At 45.8% G+C, this 26083-nt stretch overlaps 1 protein-coding gene and 47 non-coding genes across 48 annotated transcripts in view; 1 reads left to right on the top strand and 47 right to left on the bottom strand.

The window, feature by feature from the left end:
• The window catches only part of LOC134004461 (mitogen-activated protein kinase 12-like), a 424476-nt gene that overhangs the window by 20161 nt on the left and 378232 nt on the right, over nt 1–26083 (top strand). The window lies entirely within an intron of this gene.
• Nucleotides 86–157, bottom strand: trnaq-cug (transfer RNA glutamine (anticodon CUG)). Its single transcript has one exon. It is a non-coding gene; the product is annotated as a tRNA-Gln (tRNA).
• On the bottom strand, nt 1111–1182 carry trnaq-cug (transfer RNA glutamine (anticodon CUG)). The gene has a single exon. It is a non-coding gene; the product is annotated as a tRNA-Gln (tRNA).
• On the bottom strand, nt 1321–1392 carry trnaq-uug (transfer RNA glutamine (anticodon UUG)). Its single transcript has one exon. It is a non-coding gene; the product is annotated as a tRNA-Gln (tRNA).
• Nucleotides 1559–1630, bottom strand: trnaq-cug (transfer RNA glutamine (anticodon CUG)). The gene has a single exon. It is a non-coding gene; the product is annotated as a tRNA-Gln (tRNA).
• On the bottom strand, nt 1882–1953 carry trnaq-cug (transfer RNA glutamine (anticodon CUG)). Its single transcript has one exon. It is a non-coding gene; the product is annotated as a tRNA-Gln (tRNA).
• Nucleotides 3175–3246, bottom strand: trnaq-cug (transfer RNA glutamine (anticodon CUG)). Its single transcript has one exon. It is a non-coding gene; the product is annotated as a tRNA-Gln (tRNA).
• trnaq-cug (transfer RNA glutamine (anticodon CUG)) lies at nt 3498–3569 on the bottom strand. The gene has a single exon. It is a non-coding gene; the product is annotated as a tRNA-Gln (tRNA).
• On the bottom strand, nt 4535–4606 carry trnaq-cug (transfer RNA glutamine (anticodon CUG)). Its single transcript has one exon. It is a non-coding gene; the product is annotated as a tRNA-Gln (tRNA).
• On the bottom strand, nt 4773–4844 carry trnaq-cug (transfer RNA glutamine (anticodon CUG)). The gene has a single exon. It is a non-coding gene; the product is annotated as a tRNA-Gln (tRNA).
• trnaq-cug (transfer RNA glutamine (anticodon CUG)) lies at nt 5096–5167 on the bottom strand. The gene has a single exon. It is a non-coding gene; the product is annotated as a tRNA-Gln (tRNA).
• Nucleotides 6133–6204, bottom strand: trnaq-cug (transfer RNA glutamine (anticodon CUG)). Its single transcript has one exon. It is a non-coding gene; the product is annotated as a tRNA-Gln (tRNA).
• On the bottom strand, nt 6343–6414 carry trnaq-uug (transfer RNA glutamine (anticodon UUG)). The gene has a single exon. It is a non-coding gene; the product is annotated as a tRNA-Gln (tRNA).
• On the bottom strand, nt 6581–6652 carry trnaq-cug (transfer RNA glutamine (anticodon CUG)). Its single transcript has one exon. It is a non-coding gene; the product is annotated as a tRNA-Gln (tRNA).
• trnaq-cug (transfer RNA glutamine (anticodon CUG)) lies at nt 7921–7992 on the bottom strand. Its single transcript has one exon. It is a non-coding gene; the product is annotated as a tRNA-Gln (tRNA).
• On the bottom strand, nt 8131–8202 carry trnaq-uug (transfer RNA glutamine (anticodon UUG)). The gene has a single exon. It is a non-coding gene; the product is annotated as a tRNA-Gln (tRNA).
• Nucleotides 8350–8421, bottom strand: trnaq-cug (transfer RNA glutamine (anticodon CUG)). The gene has a single exon. It is a non-coding gene; the product is annotated as a tRNA-Gln (tRNA).
• trnaq-cug (transfer RNA glutamine (anticodon CUG)) lies at nt 9375–9446 on the bottom strand. Its single transcript has one exon. It is a non-coding gene; the product is annotated as a tRNA-Gln (tRNA).
• trnaq-uug (transfer RNA glutamine (anticodon UUG)) lies at nt 9585–9656 on the bottom strand. The gene has a single exon. It is a non-coding gene; the product is annotated as a tRNA-Gln (tRNA).
• On the bottom strand, nt 9823–9894 carry trnaq-cug (transfer RNA glutamine (anticodon CUG)). The gene has a single exon. It is a non-coding gene; the product is annotated as a tRNA-Gln (tRNA).
• trnaq-cug (transfer RNA glutamine (anticodon CUG)) lies at nt 10146–10217 on the bottom strand. Its single transcript has one exon. It is a non-coding gene; the product is annotated as a tRNA-Gln (tRNA).
• On the bottom strand, nt 11183–11254 carry trnaq-cug (transfer RNA glutamine (anticodon CUG)). Its single transcript has one exon. It is a non-coding gene; the product is annotated as a tRNA-Gln (tRNA).
• On the bottom strand, nt 11393–11464 carry trnaq-uug (transfer RNA glutamine (anticodon UUG)). The gene has a single exon. It is a non-coding gene; the product is annotated as a tRNA-Gln (tRNA).
• Nucleotides 11631–11702, bottom strand: trnaq-cug (transfer RNA glutamine (anticodon CUG)). Its single transcript has one exon. It is a non-coding gene; the product is annotated as a tRNA-Gln (tRNA).
• Nucleotides 12971–13042, bottom strand: trnaq-cug (transfer RNA glutamine (anticodon CUG)). The gene has a single exon. It is a non-coding gene; the product is annotated as a tRNA-Gln (tRNA).
• Nucleotides 13181–13252, bottom strand: trnaq-uug (transfer RNA glutamine (anticodon UUG)). The gene has a single exon. It is a non-coding gene; the product is annotated as a tRNA-Gln (tRNA).
• Nucleotides 13400–13471, bottom strand: trnaq-cug (transfer RNA glutamine (anticodon CUG)). Its single transcript has one exon. It is a non-coding gene; the product is annotated as a tRNA-Gln (tRNA).
• trnaq-cug (transfer RNA glutamine (anticodon CUG)) lies at nt 14425–14496 on the bottom strand. The gene has a single exon. It is a non-coding gene; the product is annotated as a tRNA-Gln (tRNA).
• trnaq-uug (transfer RNA glutamine (anticodon UUG)) lies at nt 14635–14706 on the bottom strand. Its single transcript has one exon. It is a non-coding gene; the product is annotated as a tRNA-Gln (tRNA).
• On the bottom strand, nt 14873–14944 carry trnaq-cug (transfer RNA glutamine (anticodon CUG)). The gene has a single exon. It is a non-coding gene; the product is annotated as a tRNA-Gln (tRNA).
• On the bottom strand, nt 15196–15267 carry trnaq-cug (transfer RNA glutamine (anticodon CUG)). The gene has a single exon. It is a non-coding gene; the product is annotated as a tRNA-Gln (tRNA).
• trnaq-cug (transfer RNA glutamine (anticodon CUG)) lies at nt 16233–16304 on the bottom strand. Its single transcript has one exon. It is a non-coding gene; the product is annotated as a tRNA-Gln (tRNA).
• trnaq-uug (transfer RNA glutamine (anticodon UUG)) lies at nt 16443–16514 on the bottom strand. The gene has a single exon. It is a non-coding gene; the product is annotated as a tRNA-Gln (tRNA).
• Nucleotides 16681–16752, bottom strand: trnaq-cug (transfer RNA glutamine (anticodon CUG)). Its single transcript has one exon. It is a non-coding gene; the product is annotated as a tRNA-Gln (tRNA).
• Nucleotides 18243–18314, bottom strand: trnaq-uug (transfer RNA glutamine (anticodon UUG)). Its single transcript has one exon. It is a non-coding gene; the product is annotated as a tRNA-Gln (tRNA).
• On the bottom strand, nt 18500–18571 carry trnaq-cug (transfer RNA glutamine (anticodon CUG)). Its single transcript has one exon. It is a non-coding gene; the product is annotated as a tRNA-Gln (tRNA).
• Nucleotides 19525–19596, bottom strand: trnaq-cug (transfer RNA glutamine (anticodon CUG)). Its single transcript has one exon. It is a non-coding gene; the product is annotated as a tRNA-Gln (tRNA).
• Nucleotides 19735–19806, bottom strand: trnaq-uug (transfer RNA glutamine (anticodon UUG)). Its single transcript has one exon. It is a non-coding gene; the product is annotated as a tRNA-Gln (tRNA).
• trnaq-cug (transfer RNA glutamine (anticodon CUG)) lies at nt 19954–20025 on the bottom strand. Its single transcript has one exon. It is a non-coding gene; the product is annotated as a tRNA-Gln (tRNA).
• On the bottom strand, nt 20979–21050 carry trnaq-cug (transfer RNA glutamine (anticodon CUG)). Its single transcript has one exon. It is a non-coding gene; the product is annotated as a tRNA-Gln (tRNA).
• trnaq-uug (transfer RNA glutamine (anticodon UUG)) lies at nt 21189–21260 on the bottom strand. Its single transcript has one exon. It is a non-coding gene; the product is annotated as a tRNA-Gln (tRNA).
• trnaq-cug (transfer RNA glutamine (anticodon CUG)) lies at nt 21750–21821 on the bottom strand. Its single transcript has one exon. It is a non-coding gene; the product is annotated as a tRNA-Gln (tRNA).
• trnaq-cug (transfer RNA glutamine (anticodon CUG)) lies at nt 22775–22846 on the bottom strand. Its single transcript has one exon. It is a non-coding gene; the product is annotated as a tRNA-Gln (tRNA).
• Nucleotides 22985–23056, bottom strand: trnaq-uug (transfer RNA glutamine (anticodon UUG)). Its single transcript has one exon. It is a non-coding gene; the product is annotated as a tRNA-Gln (tRNA).
• Nucleotides 23546–23617, bottom strand: trnaq-cug (transfer RNA glutamine (anticodon CUG)). The gene has a single exon. It is a non-coding gene; the product is annotated as a tRNA-Gln (tRNA).
• On the bottom strand, nt 24583–24654 carry trnaq-cug (transfer RNA glutamine (anticodon CUG)). Its single transcript has one exon. It is a non-coding gene; the product is annotated as a tRNA-Gln (tRNA).
• On the bottom strand, nt 24793–24864 carry trnaq-uug (transfer RNA glutamine (anticodon UUG)). The gene has a single exon. It is a non-coding gene; the product is annotated as a tRNA-Gln (tRNA).
• On the bottom strand, nt 25031–25102 carry trnaq-cug (transfer RNA glutamine (anticodon CUG)). Its single transcript has one exon. It is a non-coding gene; the product is annotated as a tRNA-Gln (tRNA).

Below are 26083 nucleotides of genomic sequence, written 5' to 3'. Positions count from 1 at the left end.
AGTGAGTTACAATATCAGGTCAAAGTAGGGTTTTTTTTAAGGTCAGTGGTGGACAATCCTGGAATTGGGCATCCTCTTAAAACACAGGTCCCACCGAGATTTGAACTCGGATCGCTGGATTCAGAGTCCAGAGTGCTAACCATTACACCATGGAACCAGGGACTCGGTCCAATCATGTCTCTCGAGAACCGACTCGAGTACAGTGTCAATTTGCGTATTAGCCTATGGCCATGGTATTTCGCTATCATTTATAATACAAATATCCCACATTAAGAACAGTAACCACAAAGGATTCAGTCATTACCAAGTCATTTCAAATTTTACGGACAAGGTCTGAGTGTCAATAAAAACGCATAAACCTGACATATCTAGCTAATGCGCCGTTTGCAGACGAGGTGATGTGGGAGATGTTCTTTCACTCAATGTTTTGAAAGAGCGCGTCCATACTCATTTACAGTTCATCAAACACATAGTAGCACAGGTACTGTTCGCCAAGGCATTGCTTTGTGCTCACAGGATGAGAGTGTAGGCACGAAGCGTTGTGGCTTGTCTCTCAAGCGCTCATCGCCCAGCGAAGGTCAACATCTCTCTTCCCCAATATTGTGCTACTGGTAGCTTGAAGGCATGCTGTGAAAAATGCAGGCTGTCAGAAGTGGGATTCGAACCCACGCCTCCAGGGGAGACTGCGACCTGAACGCAGCGCCTTAGACCGCTCGGCCATCCTGACGGTGCCTTAAGGTGCCGACCTATGATTCGCGATCCACATAGCAATTAGCGATGATGGGTGGGGAATCTCTCTTGTTCGCTGTTCAGTCCACAGAATGTAAACACAGCTACAACAAAGGCGAAGCGGATGGTTATAGAGAGTGACAAAGTATGGAAAACTGACTATTTTGGGTAGTGAATGACACTAACACAACAACAAGCAGGAAATCAAGCAGATGGAGTTCTTCTACATTGCGATTCAGGCTTATTACAAACGCGCACCAGTTTGAGGATGATGCTCTATGCCCCTCATGTTTCCTGTGCACCTTCATAGGAACTGACACTGGAACAAGACACAAGATAGCCACAATCTACAATGCACAATCTTTGCCTGCTCTTACTACCAGGTTCCACCGAGATTTGAACTCGGATCGCTGGATTCAGAGTCCAGAGTGCTAACCATTACACCATGGAACCACTTCTCTGTTGCAGCTGACAGGTGTCAAACTATTTCATACATGGTAGCGCCACGTATGTTACTAAGAGGACATCGCAGACACTACCAGTAATACAGCGACTAAACTGCTACCCATCACGCAGCCGATACACTGGAGGAGGTTCCACCGAGATTTGAACTCGGATCACTGGATTCAAAGTCCAGAGTGCTAACCATTACACCATGGAACCACGCTAGTCGCTATCTTAAATGTGTCCTCACAGCTCTTTCTGGAGAACCGGACAATATCAAGAGTGAGTTACAATATCAAGAGTGACTTACAATATCAGGTCAAAGTAGGGGTTTTTTTAAGGTCAGTGGTGGACAATCCTGGAATTGGGCATCCTCTTAAAACACAGGTCCCACCGAGATTTGAACTCGGATCGCTGGATTCAGAGTCCAGAGTGCTAACCATTACACCATGGAACCACATAGCCTGGTCGATAATGTCTCTTGACAGGATAGTGGAGAACACTGTCAGTGTCCACATTAGCCTATAAGCATTACACCACGGAAACGCAACTCCTAGCTAGCTTTAAAGTAGGGTCAAAGGTTTTCTTTCAAGACATTTGGACAATATCAAGAGTGAGGGATGAGTCTAAGATTTCCAGCTAATGGCAATATCAAGTGAAGGTAGGTTATCAGGTCGCTGTCTTAAAACTGTGCATCCTATTAAAACCAGGTTCCACCGAGATTTGAACTCGGATCGCTGGATTCAGAGTCCAGAGTGCTAACCATTACACCATGGAACCAGGGACTCGGTCCAATCATGTCTCTCGAGAACCGACTCGAGTACAGTGTCAATTTGCGTATTAGCCTATGGCCATGGTATTTCGCTATCATTTATAATACAAATATCCCACATTAAGAACAGTAACCACAAAGGATTCAGTCATTACCAAGTCATTTCAAATTTTACGGACAAGGTCTGAGTGTCAATAAAAACGCATAAACCTGACATATCTAGCTAATGCGCCGTTTGCAGACGAGGTGATGTGGGAGATGTTCTTTCACTCAATGTTTTGAAAGAGCGCGTCCATACTCATTTACAGTTCATCAAACACATAGTAGCACAGGTACTGTTCGCCAAGGCATTGCTTTGTGCTCACAGGATGAGAGTGTAGGCACGAAGCGTTGTGGCTTGTCTCTCAAGCGCTCATCGCCCAGCGAAGGTCAACATCTCTCTTCCCCAAAATTGTGCTACTGGTAGCTTGAAGGCTTGCTGTGAAAAATGCAGGCTGTCAGAAGTGGGATTCGAACCCACGCCTCCAGGGGAGACTGCGACCTGAACGCAGCGCCTTAGACCGCTCGGCCATCCTGACGGTGCCTTAAGGTGCCGACCTACGATTCGTGATCCACATAGCAATTAGCGATGATGGGTGGGGAATCTCTCTTGTTCGCTGTTCAGTCCACAGAATGTAAACACAGCTACAACAAAGGCGAAGCCTCGTCATTAGCAGATGGTTATAGAGAGTGACAAAGTATGGAAAACTGACTATTTTGGGTAGTGAATGACACTAACACAACAACAAGCAGGAAATCAAGCAGATGGAGTTCTTCTACATTGCGATTCAGGCTTATTACAAACACGCACCAGTTTGAGGATGATGCTCTATGCCCCTCATGTTTCCTGTGCACCTTCATAGGAACTGACACTGGAACAAGACACAAGATAGCCACAATCTACAATGCACAATCTTTGCCTGCTCTTACTACCAGGTTCCACCGAGATTTGAACTCGGATTGCTGGATTCAGAGTCCAGAGTGCTAACCATTACACCATGGAACCACGCTAGTCGCTATCTTAAATGTGTCCTCACAGCTCTTTCTGGAGAACCGGACAATATCAAGAGTGAGTTACAATATCAAGAGTGAGTTACAATATCAAGAGTGAGTTATAATATCAGGTCAAAGTAGGGTTTTTTTAAGGTCAGTGGTGGACAATCCTGGAATTGGGCATCCTCTTAAAACACAGGTCCCACCGAGATTTGAACTCGGATCGCTGGATTCAGAGTCCAGAGTGCTAACCATTACACCATGGAACCACATAGCCTGGGCGATAATGTCTCTTGACAGGATAGTGGAGAACACTGTCAGTGTCCACATTAGCCTATAAGCATTACACCACGGAAACGCAACTCCTAGCTAGCTTTAAAGTAGGCTGAAAGGTTTTCTTTCAAGACAATTGGACAATATCAAGAGTGAGGGATGAGTCTAAGATTTCCAGCTAATGGCAATATCAGGTGAAGGTAGGTTATCAGGTCGCTGTCTTAAAACTGTGCATCCTATTAAAACCAGGTTCCACCGAGATTTGAACTCGGATCGCTGGATTCAGAGTCCAGAGTGCTAACCATTACACCATGGAACCAGGGACTCGGTCCAATCATGTCTCTCGAGAACCGACTCGAGTACAGTGTCAATTTGCGTATTAGCCTATGGCCATGGTATTTCGCTATCATTTATAATACAAATATCCCACATTAAGAACAGTAACCACAAAGGATTCAGTCATTACCAAGTCATTTCAAATTTTACGGACAAGGTCTGAGTGTCAATAAAAACGCATAAACCTGACATATCTAGCTAATGCGCCGTTTGCAGACGAGGTGATGTGGGAGATGTTCTTTCACTCAATGTTTTGAAAGAGCGCGTCCATACTCATTTACAGTTCATCAAACACATAGTAGCACAGGTACTGTTCGCCAAGGCATTGCTTTGTGCTCACAGGATGAGAGTGTAGGCACGAAGCGTTGTGGCTTGTCTCTCAAGCGCTCATCGCCCAGCGAAGGTCAACATCTCTCTTCCCCAATATTGTGCTACTGGTAGCTTGAAGGCTTGCTGTGAAAAATGCAGGCTGTCAGAAGTGGGATTTGAACCCACGCCTCCAGGGGAGACTGCGACCTGAACGCAGCGCCTTAGACCGCTCGGCCATCCTGACGGTGCCTTAAGGTGCCGACCTACGATTCGCGATCCACATAGCAATTAGCGATGATGGGTGGGGAATCTCTCTTGTTCGCTGTTCAGTCCACAGAATGTAAACACAGCTACAACAAAGGCGAAGCCTCGTCATTAGCGGATGGTTATAGAGAGTGACAAAGTATGGAAAACTGACTATTTTGGGTAGTGAATGACACTAACACAACAACAAGCAGGAAATCAAGCAGATGGAGTTCTTCTACATTGCGATTCAGGCTTATTACAAACGCGCACCAGTTTGAGGATGATGCTCTATGCCCCTCATGTTTCCTGTGCACCTTCATAGGAACTGACACTGGAACAAGACACAAGATAGCCACAATCTACAATGCACAATCTTTGCCTGCTCTTACTACCAGGTTCCACCGAGATTTGAACTCGGATCGCTGGATTCAGAGTCCAGAGTGCTAACCATTACACCATGGAACCACGCTAGTCGCTATCTTAAATGTGTCCTCACAGCTCTTTCTGGAGAACCGGACAATATCAAGAGTGAGTTACAATATCAAGAGTGAGTTACAATATCAGGTCAAAGTAGGGGTTTTTTTAAGGTCAGTGGTGGACAATCCTGGAATTGGGCATCCTCTTAAAACACAGGTCCCACCGAGATTTGAACTCGGATCGCTGGATTCAGAGTCCAGAGTGCTAACCATTACACCATGGAACCACATAGCCTGGGCGATAATGTCTCTTGACAGGATAGTGGAGAACACTGTCAGTGTCCACATTAGCCTATAAGCATTACACCACGGAAACGCAACTCCTAGCTAGCTTTAAAGTAGGCTGAAAGGTTTTCTTTCAAGACAATTGGACAATATCAAGAGTGAGGGATGAGTCTAAGATTTCCAGCTAATGGCAATATCAGGTGAAGGTAGGTTATCAGGTCGCTGTCTTAAAACTGTGCATCCTATTAAAACCAGGTTCCACCGAGATTTGAACTCGGATCGCTGGATTCAGAGTCCAGAGTGCTAACCATTACACCATGGAACCAGGGACTCGGTCCAATCATGTCTCTCGAGAACCGACTCGAGTACAGTGTCAATTTGCGTATTAGCCTATGGCCATGGTATTTCGCTATCATTTATAATACAAATATCCCACATTAAGAACAGTAACCACAAAGGATTCAGTCATTACCAAGTCATTTCAAATTTTACGGACAAGGTCTGAGTGTCAATAAAAACGCATAAACCTGACATATCTAGCTAATGCGCCGTTTGCAGACGAGGTGATGTGGGAGATGTTCTTTCACTCAATGTTTTGAAAGAGCGCGTCCATACTCATTTACAGTTCATCAAACACATAGTAGCACAGGTACTGTTCGCCAAGGCATTGCTTTGTGCTCACAGGATGAGAGTGTAGGCACGAAGCGTTGTGGCTTGTCTCTCAAGCGCTCATCGCCCAGCGAAGGTCAACATCTCTTTTCCCCAATATTGTGCTACTGGTAGCTTGAAGGCCTGCTGTGAAAAATGCAGGCTGTCAGAAGTGGGATTCGAACCCACGCCTCCAGGGGAGACTGCGACCTGAACGCAGCGCCTTAGACCGCTCGGCCATCCTGACGGTGCCTTAAGGTGCCGACCTACGATTGGGAATCCACATAGCAATTAGCGATGATGGGTGGGGAATCTCTCTTGTTCGCTGTTCAGTCCACAGAATGTAAACACAGCTACAACAAAGGCGAAGCCTCGTCATTAGCGGATGGTTATAGAGAGTGACAAAGTATGGAAAACTGACTATTTTGGGTAGTGAATGACACTAACACAACAACAAGCAGGAAATCAAGCAGATGGAGTTCTTCTACATTGCGATTCAGGCTTATTACAAACGCGCACCAGTTTGAGGATGATGCTCTATGCCCCTCATGTTTCCTGTGCACCTTCATAGGAACTGACACTGGAACAAGACACAAGATAGCCACAATCTACAATGCACAATCTTTGCCTGCTCTTACTACCAGGTTCCACCGAGATTTGAACTCGGATCGCTGGATTCAGAGTCCAGAGTGCTAACCATTACACCATGGAACCACTTCTCTGTTGCAGCTGACAGGTGTCAAACTATTTCATACATGGTAGCGCCACGTATGTTACTAAGAGGACATCGCAGACACTACCAGTAAAACAGCGACTAAACTGCTACCCATCACGCAGCCGATACACTGGAGGAGGTTCCACCGAGATTTGAACTCGGATCACTGGATTCAAAGTCCAGAGTGCTAACCATTACACCATGGAACCACGCTCGTTGCTGTCTTAAATGTGTCCTCACAGCTCTTTCTGGAGAACCGGACAATATCAAGAGTGAGTTACAATATCAAGAGTGAGTTACAATATCAGGTCAAAGTAGGGTTTTTTTTAAGGTCAGTGGTGGACAATCCTGGAATTGGGCATCCTCTTAAAACACAGGTCCCACCGAGATTTGAACTCGGATCGCTGGATTCAGAGTCCAGAGTGCTAACCATTACACCATGGAACCACATAGCCTGGTCTATAATGTCTCTTGACAGGATAGTGGAGAACACTGTCAGTGTCCACATTAGCCTATAAGCATTACACCACGGAAACGCAACTCCTAGCTAGCTTTAAAGTAGGCTGAAAGGTTTTCTTTCAAGACAATTGGACAATATCAAGAGTGAGGGATGAGTCTAAGATTTCCAGCTAATGGCAATATCAGGTGAAGGTAGGTTATCAGGTCGCTGTCTTAAAACTGTGCATCCTATTAAAACCAGGTTCCACCGAGATTTGAACTCCGATAGCTGGATTCAGAGTCCAGAGTGCTAACCATTACACCATGGACTCAGTCCAATCATGTCTCTCGAGAACCGACTCGAGTACAGTGTCAATTTGCGTATTAGCCTATGGCCATGGTATTTCGCTATCATTTATAATACAAATATCCCACATTAAGAACAGTAACCACAAAGGATTCAGTCATTACCAAGTCATTTCAAATTTTACGGACAAGGTCTGAGTGTCAATAAAAACGCATAAACCTGACATATCCAGCTAATGCGCCGTTTGCAGACGAGGTGATGTGGGAGATGTTCTTTCACTCAATGTTTTGAAAGAGCGCGTCCATACTCATTTACAGTTCATCAAACACATAGTAGCACAGGTACTGTTCGCCAAGGCATTGCTTTGTGCTCACAGGATGAGAGTGTAGGCACGAAGCGTTGTGGCTTGTCTCTCAAGCGCTCATCGCCCAGCGAAGGTCAACATCTCTCTTCCCCAATATTGTGCTACTGGTAGCTTGAAGGCCTGCTGTGAAAAATGCAGGCTGTCAGAAGTGGGATTCGAACCCACGCCTCCAGGGGAGACTGCGACCTGAACGCAGCGCCTTAGACCGCTCGGCCATCCTGACGGTGCCTTAAGGTGCCGACCTACGATTGGGAATCCACATAGCAATTAGCGATGATGGGTGGGGAATCTCTCTTGTTCGCTGTTCAGTCCACAGAATGTAAACACAGCTACAACAAAGGCGAAGCGGATGGTTATAGAGAGTGACAAAGTATGGAAAACTGACTATTTTGGGTAGTGAATGACACTAACACAACAACAAGCAGGAAATCAAGCAGATGGAGTTCTTCTACATTGCGATTCAGGCTTATTACAAACGCGCACCAGTTTGAGGATGATGCTCTATGCCCCTCATGTTTCCTGTGCACCTTCATAGGAACTGACACTGGAACAAGACACAAGATAGCCACAATCTACAATGCACAATCTTTGCCTGCTCTTACTACCAGGTTCCACCGAGATTTGAACTCGGATCGCTGGATTCAGAGTCCAGAGTGCTAACCATTACACCATGGAACCACTTCTCTGTTGCAGCTGACAGGTGTCAAACTATTTCATACATGGTAGCGCCACGTATGTTACTAAGAGGACATCGCAGACACTACCAGTAATACAGCGACTAAACTGCTACCCATCACGCAGCCGATACACTGGAGGAGGTTCCACCGAGATTTGAACTCGGATCACTGGATTCAAAGTCCAGAGTGCTAACCATTACACCATGGAACCACGCTAGTCGCTGTCTTAAATGTGTCCTCACAGCTCTTTCTGGAGAACCGGACAATATCAAGAGTGAGTTACAATATCAGGTCAAAGTAGGGTTTTTTTTAAGGTCAGTGGTGGACAATCCTGGAATTGGGCATCCTCTTAAAACACAGGTCCCACCGAGATTTGAACTCGGATCGCTGGATTCAGAGTCCAGAGTGCTAACCATTACACCATGGAACCAGGGACTCGGTTCAATCATGTCTCTCGAGAACCGACTCGAGTACAGTGTCAATTTGCGTATTAGCCTATGGCCATGGTATTTCGCTATCATTTATAATACAAATATCCCACATTAAGAACAGTAACCACAAAGGATTCAGTCATTACCAAGTCATTTCAAATTTTACGGACAAGGTCTGAGTGTCAATAAAAACGCATAAACCTGACATATCTAGCTAATGTGCCGTTTGCAGACGAGGTGATGTGGGAGATGTTCTTTCACTCAATGTTTTGAAAGAGCGCGTCCATACTCATTTACAGTTCATCAAACACATAGTAGCACAGGTACTGTTCGCCAAGGCATTGCTTTGTGCTCACAGGATGAGAGTGTAGGCACGAAGCGTTGTGGCTTGTCTCTCAAGCGCTCATCGCCCAGCGAAGGTCAACATCTCTCTTCCCCAATATTGTGCTACTGGTAGCTTGAAGGCCTGCTGTGAAAAATGCAGGCTGTCAGAAGTGGGATTCGAACCCACGCCTCCAGGGGAGACTGCGACCTGAACGCAGCGCCTTAGACCGCTCGGCCATCCTGACGGTGCCTTAAGGTGCCGACCTACGATTCGCGATCCACATAGCAATTAGCGATGATGGGTGGGGAATCTCTCTTGTTCGCTGTTCAGTCCACAGAATGTAAACACAGCTACAACAAAGGCGAAGCGGATGGTTATAGAGAGTGACAAAGTATGGAAAACTGACTATTTTGGGTAGTGAATGACACTAACACAACAACAAGCAGGAAATCAAGCAGATGGAGTTCTTCTACATTGCGATTCAGGCTTATTACAAACGTGCACCAGTTTGAGGATGATGCTCTATGCCCCTCATGTTTCCTGTGCACCTTCATAGGAACTGACACTGGAACAAGACACAAGATAGCCACAATCTACAATGCACAATCTTTGCCTGCTCTTACTACCAGGTTCCACCGAGATTTGAACTCGGATCGCTGGATTCAGAGTCCAGAGTGCTAACCATTACACCATGGAACCACTTCTCTGTTGCAGCTGACAGGTGTCAAACTATTTCATACATGGTAGCGCCACGTATGTTACTAAGAGGACATCGCAGACACTACCAGTAATACAGCGACTAAACTGCTACCCATCACGCAGCCGATACACTGGAGGAGGTTCCACCGAGATTTGAACTCGGATCACTGGATTCAAAGTCCAGAGTGCTAACCATTACACCATGGAACCACGCTAGTAGCTGTCTTAAATGTGTCCTCACAGCTCTTTCTGGAGAACCGGACAATATCAAGAGTGAGTTACAATATCAAGAGTGAGTTACAATATCAGGTCAAAGTAGGGTTTTTTTTAAGGTCAGTGGTGGACAATCCTGGAATTGGGCATCCTCTTAAAAAACAGGTCCCACCGAGATTTGAACTCGGATCGCTGGATTCAGAGTCCAGAGTGCTAACCATTACACCATGGAACCACATAGCCTGGGCGATAATGTCTCTTGACAGGATAGTGGAGAACACTGTCAGTGTCCACATTAGCCTATAAGCATTACACCACGGAAACGCAACTCCTAGCTAGCTTTAAAGTAGGCTGAAAGGTTTTCTTTCAAGACAATTGGACAATATCAAGAGTGAGGGATGAGTCTAAGATTTCCAGCTAATGGCAAAATCAGGTGAAGGTAGGTTATCAGGTCGCTGTCTTAAAACTGTGCATCCTATTAAAACCAGGTTCCACCGAGATTTGAACTCGGATCGCTGGATTCAGAGTCCAGAGTGCTAACCATTACACCATGGAACCAGGGACTTGGTCTAATCATGTCTCTCGAGAACCGACTCGAGTACAGTGTCAATTTGCGTATTAGCCTATGGCCATGGTATTTCGCTATCATTTATAATACAAATATCCCACATTAAGAACAGTAACCACAAAGGATTCAGTCATTACCAAGTCATTTCAAATTTTACGGACAAGGTCTGAGTGTCAATAAAAACGCATAAACCTGACATATCTAGCTAATGCGCCGTTTGCAGACGAGGTGATGTGGGAGATGTTCTTTCACTCAATGTTTTGAAAGAGCGCGTCCATACTCATTTACAGTTCATCAAACACATAGTAGCACAGGTACTGTTCGCCAAGGCATTGCTTTGTGCTCACAGGATGAGAGTGTAGGCACGAAGCGTTGTGGCTTGTCTCTCAAGCGCTCATCGCCCAGCGAAGGTCAACATCTCTCTTCCCCAATATTGTGCTACTGGTAGCTTGAAGGCCTGCTGTGAAAAATGCAGGCTGTCAGAAGTGGGATTCGAACCCACGCCTCCAGGGGAGACTGCGACCTGAACGCAGCGCCTTAGACCGCTCGGCCATCCTGACGGTGCCTTAAGGTGCCGACCTACGATTGGGAATCCACATAGCAATTAGCGATGATGGGTGGGGAATCTCTCTTGTTCGCTGTTCAGTCCACAGAATGTAAACACAGCTACAACAAAGGCGAAGCCTCGTCATTAGCGGATGGTTATAGAGAGTGACAAAGTATGGAAAACTGACTATTTTGGGTAGTGAATGACACTAACACAACAACAAGCAGGAAATCAAGCAGATGGAGTTCTTCTACATTGCGATTCAGGCTTATTACAAACGCGCACCAGTTTGAGGATGATGCTCTATGCCCCTCATGTTTCCTGTGCACCTTCATAGGAACTGACACTGGAACAAGACACAAGATAGCCACAATCTACAATGCACAATCTTTGCCTGCTCTTACTACCAGGTTCCACCGAGATTTGAACTCGGATCGCTGGATTCAGAGTCCAGAGTGCTAACCATTACACCATGGAACCACTTCTCTGTTGCAGCTGACAGGTGTCAAACTATTTCATACATGGTAGCGCCACGTATGTTACTAAGAGGACATCGCAGACACTACCAGTAAAACAGCGACTAAACTGCTACCCATCACGCAGCCGATACACTGGAGGAGGTTCCACCGAGATTTGAACTCGGATCACTGGATTCAAAGTCCAGAGTGCTAACCATTACACCATGGAACCACGCTAGTTGCTGTCTTAAATGTGTCCTCACAGCTCTTTCTGGAGAACCGGACAATATCAAGAGTGAGTTACAATATCAAGAGTGAGTTACAATATCAGGTCAAAGTAGGGTTTTTTTTAAGGTCAGTGGTGGACAATCCTGGAATTGGGCATCCTCTTAAAACACAGGTCCCACCGAGATTTGAACTCGGATCGCTGGATTCAGAGTCCAGAGTGCTAACCATTACACCATGGAACCACATAGCCTGGTCTATAATGTCTCTTGACAGGATAGTGGAGAACACTGTCAGTGTCCACATTAGCCTATAAGCATTACACCACGGAAACGCAACTCCTAGCTAGCTTTAAAGTAGGCTGAAAGGTTTTCTTTCAAGACAATTGGACAATATCAAGAGTGAGGGATGAGTCTAAGATTTCCAGCTAATGGCAATATCAGGTGAAGGTAGGTTATCAGGTCGCTGTCTTAAAACTGTGCATCCTATTAAAACCAGGTTCCACTGAGATTTGAACTCCGATAGCTGGATTCAGAGTCCAGAGTGCTAACCATTACACCATGGACTCGGTCCAATCATGTCTCTCGAGAACCGACTCGAGTACAGTGTCAATTTGCGTATTAGCCTATGGCCATGGTATTTCGCTATCATTTATAATACAAATATCCCACATTAAGAACAGTAACCACAAAGGATTCAGTCATTACCAAGTCATTTCAAATTTTACGGACAAGGTCTGAGTGTCAATAAAAACGCATAAACCTGACATATCCAGCTAATGCGCCGTTTGCAGACGAGGTGATGTGGGAGATGTTCTTTCACTCAATGTTTTGAAAGAGCGCGTCCATACTCATTTACAGTTCATCAAACACATAGTAGCACAGGTACTGTTCGCCAAGGCATTGCTTTGTGCTCACAGGATGAGAGTGTAGGCACGAAGCGTTGTGGCTTGTCTCTCAAGCGCTCATCGCCCAGCGAAGGTCAACATCTCTCTTCCCCAATATTGTGCTACTGGTAGCTTGAAGGCCTGCTGTGAAAAATGCAGGCTGTCAGAAGTGGGATTCGAACCCACGCCTCCAGGGGAGACTGCGACCTGAACGCAGCGCCTTAGACCGCTCGGCCATCCTGACGGTGCCTTAAGGTGCCGACCTACGATTGGGAATCCACATAGCAATTAGCGATGATGGGTGGGGAATCTCTCTTGTTCGCTGTTCAGTCCACAGAATGTAAACACAGCTACAACAAAGGCGAAGCGGATGGTTATAGAGAGTGACAAAGTATGGAAAACTGACTATTTTGGGTAGTGAATGACACTAACACAACAACAAGCAGGAAATCAAGCAGATGGAGTTCTTCTACATTGCGATTCAGGCTTATTACAAACGCGCACCAGTTTGAGGATGATGCTCTATGCCCCTCATGTTTCCTGTGCACCTTCATAGGAACTGACACTGGAACAAGACACAAGATAGCCACAATCTACAATGCACAATCTTTGCCTGCTCTTACTACCAGGTTCCACCGAGATTTGAACTCGGATCGCTGGATTCAGAGTCCAGAGTGCTAACCATTACACCATGGAACCACTTCTCTGTTGCAGCTGACAGGTGTCAAACTATTTCATACATGGTAGCGCCACGTATGTTACTAAGAGGACATCGCAGACACTACCAGTAATACAGCGACTAAACTGCTACCCATCACGCAGCCGATACACTGGAGGAGGTTCCACCGAGATTTGAACTCGGATCACTGGATTCAAAGTCCAGAGTGCTAACCATTACACCATGGAACCACGCTAGTCGCTGTCTTAAATGTGTCCTCACAGCTCTTTCTGGAGAACCGGACAATATCAAGAGTGAGTTACAATATCAGGTCAAAGTAGGGTTTTTTTTAAGGTCAGTGGTGGACAATCCTGGAATTGGGCATCCTCTTAAAACACAGGTCCCACCGAGATTTGAACTCGGATCGCTGGATTCAGAGTCCAGAGTGCTAACCATTACACCATGGAACCAGGGACTCGGTTCAATCATGTCTCTCGAGAACCGACTCGAGTACAGTGTCAATTTGCGTATTAGCCTATGGCCATGGTATTTCGCTATCATTTATAATACAAATATCCCACATTAAGAACAGTAACCACAAAGGATTCAGTCATTACCAAGTCATTTCAAATTTTACGGACAAGGTCTGAGTGTCAATAAAAACGCATAAACCTGACATATCCAGCTAATGCGCCGTTTGCAGACGAGGTGATGTGGGAGATGTTCTTTCACTCAATGTTTTGAAAGAGCGCGTCCATACTCATTTACAGTTCATCAAACACATAGTAGCACAGGTACTGTTCGCCAAGGCATTGCTTTGTGCTCACAGGATGAGAGTGTAGGCACGAAGCGTTGTGGCTTGTCTCTCAAGCGCTCATCGCCCAGCGAAGGTCAACATCTCTCTTCCCCAATATTGTGCTACTGGTAGCTTGAAGGCCTGCTGTGAAAAATGCAGGCTGTCAGAAGTGGGATTCGAACCCACGCCTCCAGGGGAGACTGCGACCTGAACGCAGCGCCTTAGACCGCTCGGCCATCCTGACGGTGCCTTAAGGTGCCGACCTACGATTGGGAATCCACATAGCAATTAGCGATGATGGGTGGGGAATCTCTCTTGTTCGCTGTTCAGTCCACAGAATGTAAACACAGCTACAACAAAGGCGAAGCGGATGGTTATAGAGAGTGACAAAGTATGGAAAACTGACTATTTTGGGTAGTGAATGACACTAACACAACAACAAGCAGGAAATCAAGCAGATGGAGTTCTTCTACATTGCGATTCAGGCTTATTACAAACGTGCACCAGTTTGAGGATGATGCTCTATGCCCCTCATGTTTCCTGTGCACCTTCATAGGAACTGACACTGGAACAAGACACAAGATAGCCACAATCTACAATGCACAATCTTTGCCTGCTCTTACTACCAGGTTCCACCGAGATTTGAACTCGGATCGCTGGATTCAGAGTCCAGAGTGCTAACCATTACACCATGGAACCACTTCTCTGTTGCAGCTGACAGGTGTCAAACTATTTCATACATGGTAGCGCCACGTATGTTACTAAGAGGACATCGCAGACACTACCAGTAATACAGCGACTAAACTGCTACCCATCACGCAGCCGATACACTGGAGGAGGTTCCACCGAGATTTGAACTCGGATCACTGGATTCAAAGTCCAGAGTGCTAACCATTACACCATGGAACCACGCTAGTAGCTGTCTTAAATGTGTCCTCACAGCTCTTTCTGGAGAACCGGACAATATCAAGAGTGAGTTACAATATCAAGAGTGAGTTACAATATCAGGTCAAAGTAGGGTTTTTTTTAAGGTCAGTGGTGGACAATCCTGGAATTGGGCATCCTCTTAAAAAACAGGTCCCACCGAGATTTGAACTCGGATCGCTGGATTCAGAGTCCAGAGTGCTAACCATTACACCATGGAACCACATAGCCTGGGCGATAATGTCTCTTGACAGGATAGTGGAGAACACTGTCAGTGTCCACATTAGCCTATAAGCATTACACCACGGAAACGCAACTCCTAGCTAGCTTTAAAGTAGGCTGAAAGGTTTTCTTTCAAGACAATTGGACAATATCAAGAGTGAGGGATGAGTCTAAGATTTCCAGCTAATGGCAAAATCAGGTGAAGGTAGGTTATCAGGTCGCTGTCTTAAAACTGTGCATCCTATTAAAACCAGGTTCCACCGAGATTTGAACTCGGATCGCTGGATTCAGAGTCCAGAGTGCTAACCATTACACCATGGAACCAGGGACTTGGTCTAATCATGTCTCTCGAGAACCGACTCGAGTACAGTGTCAATTTGCGTATTAGCCTATGGCCATGGTATTTCGCTATCATTTATAATACAAATATCCCACATTAAGAACAGTAACCACAAAGGATTCAGTCATTACCAAGTCATTTCAAATTTTACGGACAAGGTCTGAGTGTCAATAAAAACGCATAAACCTGACATATCTAGCTAATGCGCCGTTTGCAGACGAGGTGATGTGGGAGATGTTCTTTCACTCAATGTTTTGAAAGAGCGCGTCCATACTCATTTACAGTTCATCAAACACATAGTAGCACAGGTACTGTTCGCCAAGGCATTGCTTTGTGCTCACAGGATGAGAGTGTAGGCACGAAGCGTTGTGGCTTGTCTCTCAAGCGCTCATCGCCCAGCGAAGGTCAACATCTCTCTTCCCCAATATTGTGCTACTGGTAGCTTGAAGGCCTGCTGTGAAAAATGCAGGCTGTCAGAAGTGGGATTCGAACCCACGCCTCCAGGGGAGACTGCGACCTGAACGCAGCGCCTTAGACCGCTCGGCCATCCTGACGGTGCCTTAAGGTGCCGACCTACGATTGGGAATCCACATAGCAATTAGCGATGATGGGTGGGGAATCTCTCTTGTTCGCTGTTCAGTCCACAGAATGTAAACACAGCTACAACAAAGGCGAAGCCTCGTCATTAGCGGATGGTTATAGAGAGTGACAAAGTATGGAAAACTGACTATTTTGGGTAGTGAATGACACTAACACAACAACAAGCAGGAAATCAAGCAGATGGAGTTCTTCTACATTGCGATTCAGGCTTATTACAAACGCGCACCAGTTTGAGGATGATGCTCTATGCCCCTCATGTTTCCTGTGCACCTTCATAGGAACTGACACTGGAACAAGACACAAGATAGCCACAATCTACAATGCACAATCTTTGCCTGCTCTTACTACCAGGTTCCACCGAGATTTGAACTCGGATCGCTGGATTCAGAGTCCAGAGTGCTAACCATTACACCATGGAACCACTTCTCTGTTGCAGCTGACAGGTGTCAAACTATTTCATACATGGTAGCGCCACGTATGTTACTAAGAGGACATCGCAGACACTACCAGTAAAACAGCGACTAAACTGCTACCCATCACGCAGCCGATACACTGGAGGAGGTTCCACCGAGATTTGAACTCGGATCACTGGATTCAAAGTCCAGAGTGCTAACCATTACACCATGGAACCACGCTAGTTGCTGTCTTAAATGTGTCCTCACAGCTCTTTCTGGAGAACCGGACAATATCAAGAGTGAGTTACAATATCAAGAGTGAGTTACAATATCAGGTCAAAGTAGGGTTTTTTTTAAGGTCAGTGGTGGACAATCCTGGAATTGGGCATCCTCTTAAAACACAGGTCCCACCGAGATTTGAACTCGGATCGCTGGATTCAGAGTCCAGAGTGCTAACCATTACACCATGGAACCACATAGCCTGGTCTATAATGTCTCTTGACAGGATAGTGGAGAACACTGTCAGTGTCCACATTAGCCTATAAGCATTACACCACGGAAACGCAACTCCTAGCTAGCTTTAAAGTAGGCTGAAAGGTTTTCTTTCAAGACAATTGGACAATATCAAGAGTGAGGGATGAGTCTAAGATTTCCAGCTAATGGCAATATCAGGTGAAGGTAGGTTATCAGGTCGCTGTCTTAAAACTGTGCATCCTATTAAAACCAGGTTCCACTGAGATTTGAACTCCGATAGCTGGATTCAGAGTCCAGAGTGCTAACCATTACACCATGGACTCGGTCCAATCATGTCTCTCGAGAACCGACTCGAGTACAGTGTCAATTTGCGTATTAGCCTATGGCCATGGTATTTCGCTATCATTTATAATACAAATATCCCACATTAAGAACAGTAACCACAAAGGATTCAGTCATTACCAAGTCATTTCAAATTTTACGGACAAGGTCTGAGTGTCAATAAAAACGCATAAACCTGACATATCCAGCTAATGCGCCGTTTGCAGACGAGGTGATGTGGGAGATGTTCTTTCACTCAATGTTTTGAAAGAGCGCGTCCATACTCATTTACAGTTCATCAAACACATAGTAGCACAGGTACTGTTCGCCAAGGCATTGCTTTGTGCTCACAGGATGAGAGTGTAGGCACGAAGCGTTGTGGCTTGTCTCTCAAGCGCTCATCGCCCAGCGAAGGTCAACATCTCTCTTCCCCAATATTGTGCTACTGGTAGCTTGAAGGCCTGCTGTGAAAAATGCAGGCTGTCAGAAGTGGGATTCGAACCCACGCCTCCAGGGGAGACTGCGACCTGAACGCAGCGCCTTAGACCGCTCGGCCATCCTGACGGTGCCTTAAGGTGCCGACCTACGATTGGGAATCCACATAGCAATTAGCGATGATGGGTGGGGAATCTCTCTTGTTCGCTGTTCAGTCCACAGAATGTAAACACAGCTACAACAAAGGCGAAGCCTCGTCATTAGCGGATGGTTATAGAGAGTGACAAAGTATGGAAAACTGACTATTTTGGGTAGTGAATGACACTAACACAACAACAAGCAGGAAATCAAGCAGATGGAGTTCTTCTACATTGCGATTCAGGCTTATTACAAACGCGCACCAGTTTGAGGATGATGCTCTATGCCCCTCATGTTTCCTGTGCACCTTCATAGGAACTGACACTGGAACAAGACATAAGATAGCCACAATCTACAATGCACAATCTTTGCCTGCTCTTACTACCAGGTTCCACTGAGATTTGAACTCGGATCGCTGGATTCAGAGTCCAGAGTGCTAACCATTACACCATGGAACCACTTCTCTGTTGCAGCTGACAGGTGTCAAACTATTTCATACATGGTAGCGCCACGTATGTTACTAAGAGGACATCGCAGACACTACCAGTAATACAGCGACTAAACTGTTACCCATCACGCAGCCGATACACTGGAGGAGGTTCCACCGAGATTTGAACTCGGATCACTGGATTCAAAGTCCAGAGTGCTAACCATTACACCATGGAACCACGCTAGTAGCTGTCTTAAATGTGTCCTCACAGCTCTTTCTGGAGAACCGGACAATATCAAGAGTGAGTTACAATATCAAGAGTGAGTTACAATATCAAGAGTGAGTTACAATATCAGGTCAAAGTAGGGTTTTTTTTAAGGTCAGTGGTGGACAATCCTGGAATTGGGCATCCTCTTAAAACACAGGTCCCACCGAGATTTGAACTCGGATCGCTGGATTCAGAGTCCAGAGTGCTAACCATTACACCATGGAACCAGGGACTCGGTCCAATCATGTCTCTCGAGAACCGACTCGAGTACAGTGTCAATTTGCGTATTAGCCTATGGCCATGGTATTTCGCTATCATTTATAATACAAATATCCCACATTAAGAACAGTAACCACAAAGGATTCAGTCATTACCAAGTCATTTCAAATTTTACGGACAAGGTCTGAGTGTCAATAAAAACGCATAAACCTGACATATCTAGCTAATGCGCCGTTTGCAGACGAGGTGATGTGGGAGATGTTCTTTCACTCAATGTTTTGAAAGAGCGCGTCCATACTCATTTACAGTTCATCAAACACATAGTAGCACAGGTACTGTTCGCCAAGGCATTGCTTTGTGCTCACAGGATGAGAGTGTAGGCACGAAGCGTTGTGGCTTGTCTCTCAAGCGCTCATCGCCCAGCGAAGGTCAACATCTCTTTTCCCCAATATTGTGCTACTGGTAGCTTGAAGGCCTGCTGTGAAAAATGCAGGCTGTCAGAAGTGGGATTCGAACCCACGCCTCCAGGGGAGACTGCGACCTGAACGCAGCGCCTTAGACCGCTCGGCCATCCTGACGGTGCCTTAAGGTGCCGACCTACGATTCGCGATCCACATAGCAATTAGCGATGATGGGTGGGGAATCTCTCTTGTTCGCTGTTCAGTCCACAGAATGTAAACACAGCTACAACAAAGGCGAAGCGGATGGTTATAGAGAGTGACAAAGTATGGAAAAATGATTATTTTGGGTAGTGAATGACACTAACACAACAACAAGCAGGAAATCAAGCAGATGGAGTTCTTCTACATTGCGATTCAGGCTTATTACAAACGTGCACCAGTTTGAGGATGATGCTCTATGCCCCTCATGTTTCCTGTGCACCTTCATAGGAACTGACACTGGAACAAGACACAAGATAGCCACAATCTACAATGCACAATCTTTGCCTGCTCTTACTACCAGGTTCCACCGAGATTTGAACTCGGATCGCTGGATTCAGAGTCCAGAGTGCTAACCATTACACCATGGAACCACTTCTCTGTTGCAGCTGACAGGTGTCAAACTATTTCATACATGGTAGCGCCACGTATGTTACTAAGAGGACATCGCAGACACTACCAGTAATACAGCGACTAAACTGCTACCCATCACGCAGCCGATACACTGGAGGAGGTTCCACCGAGATTTGAACTCGGATCACTGGATTCAAAGTCCAGAGTGCTAACCATTACACCATGGAACCACGCTAGTCGCTGTCTTAAATGTGTCCTCACAGCTCTTTCTGGAGAACCGGACAATATCAAGAGTGAGTTACAATATCAGGTCAAAGTAGGGTTTTTTTTAAGGTCAGTGGTGGACAATCCTGGAATTGGGCATCCTCTTAAAACACAGGTCCCACCGAGATTTGAACTCGGATCGCTGGATTCAGAGTCCAGAGTGCTAACCATTACACCATGGAACCAGGGACTCGGTCCAATCATGTCTCTCGAGAACCGACTCGAGTACAGTGTCAATTTGCGTATTAGCCTATGGCCATGGTATTTCGCTATCATTTATAATACAAATATCCCACATTAAGAACAGTAACCACAAAGGATTCAGTCATTACCAAGTCATTTCAAATTTTACGGACAAGGTCTGAGTGTCAATAAAAACGCATAAACCTGACATATCTAGCTAATGTGCCGTTTGCAGACGAGGTGATGTGGGAGATGTTCTTTCACTCAATGTTTTGAAAGAGCGCGTCCATACTCATTTACAGTTCATCAAACACATAGTAGCACAGGTACTGTTCGCCAAGGCATTGCTTTGTGCTCACAGGATGAGAGTGTAGGCACGAAGCGTTGTGGCTTGTCTCTCAAGCGCTCATCGCCCAGCGAAGGTCAACATCTCTCTTCCCCAATATTGTGCTACTGGTAGCTTGAAGGCCTGCTGTGAAAAATGCAGGCTGTCAGAAGTGGGATTCGAACCCACGCCTCCAGGGGAGACTGCGACCTGAACGCAGCGCCTTAGACCGCTCGGCCATCCTGACGGTGCCTTAAGGTGCCGACCTACGATTCGCGATCCACATAGCAATTAGCGATGATGGGTGGGGAATCTCTCTTGTTCGCTGTTCAGTCCACAGAATGTAAACACAGCTACAACAAAGGCGAAGCGGATGGTTATAGAGAGTGACAAAGTATGGAAAACTGACTATTTTGGGTAGTGAATGACACTAACACAACAACAAGCAGGAAATCAAGCAGATGGAGTTCTTCTACATTGCGATTCAGGCTTATTACAAACGTGCACCAGTTTGAGGATGATGCTCTATGCCCCTCATGTTTCCTGTGCACCTTCATAGGAACTGACACTGGAACAAGACACAAGATAGCCACAATCTACAATGCACAATCTTTGCCTGCTCTTACTACCAGGTTCCACCGAGATTTGAACTCGGATCGCTGGATTCAGAGTCCAGAGTGCTAACCATTACACCATGGAACCACTTCTCTGTTGCAGCTGACAGGTGTCAAACTATTTCATACATGGTAGCGCCACGTATGTTACTAAGAGGACATCGCAGACACTACCAGTAATACAGCGACTAAACTGCTACCCATCACGCAGCCGATACACTGGAGGAGGTTCCACCGAGATTTGAACTCGGATCACTGGATTCAAAGTCCAGAGTGCTAACCATTACACCATGGAACCACGCTAGTAGCTGTCTTAAATGTGTCCTCACAGCTCTTTCTGGAGAACCGGACAATATCAAGAGTGAGTTACAATATCAAGAGTGAGTTACAATATCAGGTCAAAGTAGGGTTTTTTTTAAGGTCAGTGGTGGACAATCCTGGAATTGGGCATCCTCTTAAAAAACAGGTCTCACCGAGATTTGAACTCGGATCGCTGGATTCAGAGTCCAGAGTGCTAACCATTACACCATGGAACCACATAGCCTGGGCGATAATGTCTCTTGACAGGATAGTGGAGAACACTGTCAGTGTCCACATTAGCCTATAAGCATTACACCACGGAAACGCAACTCCTAGCTAGCTTTAAAGTAGGCTGAAAGGTTTTCTTTCAAGACAATTGGACAATATCAAGAGTGAGGGATGAGTCTAAGATTTCCAGCTAATGGCAATATCAGGTGAAGGTAGGTTATCAGGTCGCTGTCTTAAAACTGTGCATCCTATTAAAACCAGGTTCCACCGAGATTTGAACTCGGATCGCTGGATTCAGAGTCCAGAGTGCTAACCATTACACCATGGAACCAGGGACTCGGTCTAATCATGTCTCTCGAGAACCGACTCGAGTACAGTGTCAATTTGCGTATTAGCCTATGGCCATGGTATTTCGCTATCATTTATAATACAAATATCCCACATTAAGAACAGTAACCACAAAGGATTCAGTCATTACCAAGTCATTTCAAATTTTACGGACAAGGTCTGAGTGTCAATAAAAACGCATAAACCTGACATATCTAGCTAATGCGCCGTTTGCAGACGAGGTGATGTGGGAGATGTTCTTTCACTCAATGTTTTGAAAGAGCGCGTCCATACTCATTTACAGTTCATCAAACACATAGTAGCACAGGTACTGTTCGCCAAGGCATTGCTTTGTGCTCACAGGATGAGAGTGTAGGCACGAAGCGTTGTGGCTTGTCTCTCAAGCGCTCATCGCCCAGCGAAGGTCAACATCTCTCTTCCCCAATATTGTGCTACTGGTAGCTTGAAGGCCTGCTGTGAAAAATGCAGGCTGTCAGAAGTGGGATTCGAACCCACGCCTCCAGGGGAGACTGCGACCTGAACGCAGCGCCTTAGACCGCTCGGCCATCCTGACGGTGCCTTAAGGTGCCGACCTACGATTGGGAATCCACATAGCAATTAGCGATGATGGGTGGGGAATCTCTCTTGTTCGCTGTTCAGTCCACAGAATGTAAACACAGCTACAACAAAGGCGAAGCGGATGGTTATAGAGAGTGACAAAGTATGGAAAACTGACTATTTTGGGTAGTGAATGACACTAACACAACAACAAGCAGGAAATCAAGCAGATGGAGTTCTTCTACATTGCGATTCAGGCTTATTACAAACGTGCACCAGTTTGAGGATGATGCTCTATGCCCCTCATGTTTCCTGTGCACCTTCATAGGAACTGACACTGGAACAAGACACAAGATAGCCACAATCTACAATGCACAATCTTTGCCTGCTCTTACTACCAGGTTCCACCGAGATTTGAACTCGGATCGCTGGATTCAGAGTCCAGAGTGCTAACCATTACACCATGGAACCACTTCTCTGTTGCAGCTGACAGGTGTCAAACTATTTCATACATGGTAGCGCCACGTATGTTACTAAGAGGACATCGCAGACACTACCAGTAATACAGCGACTAAACTGCTACCCATCACGCAGCCGATACACTGGAGGAGGTTCCACCGAGATTTGAACTCGGATCACTGGATTCAAAGTCCAGAGTGCTAACCATTACACCATGGAACCACGCTAGTAGCTGTCTTAAATGTGTCCTCACAGCTCTTTCTGGAGAACCGGACAATATCAAGAGTGAGTTACAATATCAAGAGTGAGTTACAATATCAGGTCAAAGTAGGGTTTTTTTTAAGGTCAGTGGTGGACAATCCTGGAATTGGGCATCCTCTTAAAAAACAGGTCTCACCGAGATTTGAACTCGGATCGCTGGATTCAGAGTCCAGAGTGCTAACCATTACACCATGGAACCACATAGCCTGGGCGATAATGTCTCTTGACAGGATAGTGGAGAACACTGTCAGTGTCCACATTAGCCTATAAGCATTACACCACGGAAACGCAACTCCTAGCTAGCTTTAAAGTAGGCTGAAAGGTTTTCTTTCAAGACAATTGGACAATATCAAGAGTGAGGGATGAGTCTAAGATTTCCAGCTAATGGCAATATCAGGTGAAGGTAGGTTATCAGGTCGCTGTCTTAAAACTGTGCATCCTATTAAAACCAGGTTCCACCGAGATTTGAACTCGGATCGCTGGATTCAGAGTCCAGAGTGCTAACCATTACACCATGGAACCAGGGACTCGGTCTAATCATGTCTCTCGAGAACCGACTCGAGTACAGTGTCAATTTGCGTATTAGCCTATGGCCATGGTATTTCGCTATCATTTATAATACAAATATCCCACATTAAGAACAGTAACCACAAAGGATTCAGTCATTACCAAGTCATTTCAAATTTTACGGACAAGGTCTGAGTGTCAATAAAAACGCATAAACCTGACATATCTAGCTAATGCGCCGTTTGCAGACGAGGTGATGTGGGAGATGTTCTTTCACTCAATGTTTTGAAAGAGCGCGTCCATACTCATTTACAGTTCATCAAACACATAGTAGCACAGGTACTGTTCGCCAAGGCATTGCTTTGTGCTCACAGGATGAGAGTGTAGGCACGAAGCGTTGTGGCTTGTCTCTCAAGCGCTCATCGCCCAGCGAAGGTCAACATCTCTCTTCCCCAATATTGTGCTACTGGTAGCTTGAAGGCCTGCTGTGAAAAATGCAGGCTGTCAGAAGTGGGATTCGAACCCACGCCTCCAGGGGAGACTGCGACCTGAACGCAGCGCCTTAGACCGCTCGGCCATCCTGACGGTGCCTTAAGGTGCCGACCTACGATTGGGAATCCACATAGCAATTAGCGATGATGGGTGGGGAATCTCTCTTGTTCGCTGTTCAGTCCACAGAATGTAAACACAGCTACAACAAAGGCGAAGCCTCGTCATTAGCGGATGGTTATAGAGAGTGACAAAGTATGGAAAACTGACTATTTTGGGTAGTGAATGACACTAACACAACAACAAGCAGGAAATCAAGCAGATGGAGTTCTTCTACATTGCGATTCAGGCTTATTACAAACGCGCACCAGTTTGAGGATGATGCTCTATGCCCCTCATGTTTCCTGTGCACCTTCATAGGAACTGACACTGGAACAAGACACAAGATAGCCACAATCTACAATGCACAATCTTTGCCTGCTCTTACTACCAGGTTCCACCGAGATTTGAACTCGGATCGCTGGATTCAGAGTCCAGAGTGCTAACCATTACACCATGGAACCACTTCTCTGTTGCAGCTGACAGGTGTCAAACTATTTCATACATGGTAGCGCCACGTATGTTACTAAGAGGACATCGCAGACACTACCAGTAAAACAGCGACTAAACTGCTACCCATCACGCAGCCGATACACTGGAGGAGGTTCCACCGAGATTTGAACTCGGATAACTGGATTCAAAGTCCAGAGTGCTAACCATTACACCATGGAACCACGCTAGTTGCTGTCTTAAATGTGTCATCACAGCTCTTTCTGGAGAACCGGACAATATCAAGAGTGAGTTACAATATCAAGAGTGAGTTACAATATCAGGTCAAAGTAGGGTTTTTTTTAAGGTCAGTGGTGGACAATCCTGGAATTGGGCATCCTCTTAAAACACAGGTCCCACCGAGATTTGAACTCGGATCGCTGGATTCAGAGTCCAGAGTGCTAACCATTACACCATGGAACCACATAGCCTGGTCTATAATGTCTCTTGACAGGATAGTGGAGAACACTGTCAGTGTCCACATTAGCCTATAAGCATTACACCACGGAAACGCAACTCCTAGCTAGCTTTAAAGTAGGCTGAAAGGTTTTCTTTCAAGACAATTGGACAATATCAAGAGTGAGGGATGAGTCTAAGATTTCCAGCTAATGGCAATATCAGGTGAAGGTAGGTTATCAGGTCGCTGTCTTAAAACTGTGCATCCTATTAAAACCAGGTTCCACCGAGATTTGAACTCCGATAGCTGGATTCAGAGTCCAGAGTGCTAACCATTACACCATGGACTCGGTCCAATCATGTCTCTCGAGAACCAACTCGAGTACAGTGTCAATTTGCGTATTAGCCTATGGCCATGGTATTTCGCTATCATTTATAATACAAATATCCCACATTAAGAACAGTAACCACAAAGGATTCAGTCATTACCAAGTCATTTCAAATTTTACGGACAAGGTCTGAGTGTCAATAAAAACGCATAAACCTGACATATCCAGCTAATGCGCCGTTTGCAGACGAGGTGATGTGGGAGATGTTCTTTCACTCAATGTTTTGAAAGAGCGCGTCCATACTCATTTACAGTTCATCAAACACATAGTAGCACAGGTACTGTTCGCCAAGGCATTGCTTTGTGCTCACAGGATGAGAGTGTAGGCACGAAGCGTTGTGGCTTGTCTCTCAAGCGCTCATCGCCCAGCGAAGGTCAACATCTCTCTTCCCCAATATTGTGCTACTGGTAGCTTGAAGGCCTGCTGTGAAAAATGCAGGCTGTCAGAAGTGGGATTCGAACCCACGCCTCCAGGGGAGACTGCGACCTGAACGCAGCGCCTTAGACCGCTCGGCCATCCTGACGGTGCCTTAAGGTGCCGACCTACGATTGGGAATCCACATAGCAATTAGCGATGATGGGTGGGGAATCTCTCTTGTTCGCTGTTCAGTCCACAGAAT

This window comes from Scomber scombrus, chromosome 22, assembly GCF_963691925.1.
Source record: "Scomber scombrus chromosome 22, fScoSco1.1, whole genome shotgun sequence".
In the NCBI taxonomy this organism is placed as follows: Eukaryota; Metazoa; Chordata; class Actinopteri; order Scombriformes; family Scombridae; genus Scomber; species Scomber scombrus.
This window is presented reverse-complemented; position numbering and strand designations above follow the sequence as displayed.